The sequence below is a fragment of the Triticum urartu genome, chromosome 4A (genome assembly GCF_056163025.1).
Source record: "Triticum urartu cultivar PI428250 chromosome 4A, HENAU_Tu73, whole genome shotgun sequence".
Lineage (NCBI taxonomy): Eukaryota > Viridiplantae > Streptophyta > Magnoliopsida > Poales > Poaceae > Triticum > Triticum urartu.
Window position 1 is genome coordinate 57,556,029 of NC_141876.1, and position 1,343 is coordinate 57,557,371.

A 1,343-nucleotide genomic window follows, 5' to 3' on the forward strand; every position below is an offset into this window, starting at 1 on the left:
ACATCCTCTTGTCCACGCCACTCCACCTGTTGAACTTGTATGAAATACACTGGATGAAAACATTAGTCCAACAAGAGATATGTTGACATTAATTACCAAAACCACCCAGGGAGCACTTGTGCTTTCAACACTACTAGGGCCAAATCATCGTATCCGAGGGCTTGACTTGCATGCCCTAAAAATTCGACATGAATTCGATCTCTAGGCTATCCCATGTACCGATTGAGTTCGGTGGTAAGGTGTGTAGCCAGTGCCAAGCAGATCCTTTCAACTTATAAGGAAGATATTTTATGAAGGATTTTTTTATTCACTATTCATTAAATTGATTTTATTCCTGGCAATTAATAGTAGATGATAAACCGCCAGCTCAACGCAATTAATCATTACTAAACATAGACCAAATTGTTTGGCTATATATATATACAAACATATAGCAGTTAGCAAGTACTCCTATACGGTTGTCATTCATATGCAAAAAAATCCTTACAAACTAAGACTACTCATATTAGAAAGGAGAAAGCTTATATTACCATGGAGAGAGGCGAGGTGATTATGCTTGTGATGGTCATCCTTCCATGCCTCATAATATTTTCTCAGGGTGAGTACCCAACAATAATTAGTTGAACTTCTCGTAAAGATATTGGTTAGTTCTATATGATTTTGGGAAAATACCATTGAGAACCATCACTAAGTTATTTTGAAATTTTGTATAAATTTTTGTAATACTTAATTGAATGAGAACACACTTATTTGCATATGCAGCTCAAGCAACTGATCAGGTGGATAGCGGCAAGATTGAGTTATGCATATGTCCAGAGAAAGATCCACCATGCCCAAATGGTTTGTGCTTCTGTTGTGCACTGGAGCAAGAACGTTGCTTTAGGACTAGGAAAGAATGCATTTGTGAACCTGGTTGCCACCAACCTCCTTCAGATGGAAGCTACTCCCGTCCCCTCTCTTTGCCTTAAAACACTGTTTCAGATTGTCGCGATGAAAAGTATTGTCATGAATATCTTGAAGTAAAAGAAATAAGTTATAATCATTGCATGGTTAGCATTATGCCGGGGCTATATATGCCATGAACTATTGGGAGTATGAACTTTTTAAGGTATCTTTTCGTGATTGGCACAAAAAAATACTAACCATTCTAGCGGAAGACCGCTACACTAGGACCATGGAGAATGAGAAAAAGGTTGAGCTCCTGATTGTGGCTTCTCATTTGCAATCTTCCATCATGCCCTCCCTTGGAAAATAAAATTAGATACATGGTTATCTTATACGTTGACTTAGAGTGGTACATGGCTAAATATTTTCTGAGTGGATAAGAAATACTCCCTCTGTAA

At 37.8% G+C, this 1,343-nt stretch overlaps 1 long non-coding RNA gene across 1 annotated transcript; it reads left to right on the plus strand.

Annotated features, from left to right (window-relative positions):
• The first annotated feature begins 460 nt into the window (after positions 1–460).
• On the plus strand, positions 461–1,042 carry LOC147974749 (uncharacterized). The gene is made up of 2 exons (XR_015601987.1): positions 461–598; positions 763–1,042. It is a non-coding gene; the product is annotated as an uncharacterized LOC147974749 (long non-coding RNA).
• Positions 1,043–1,343: the final 301 nt, after the last annotated feature.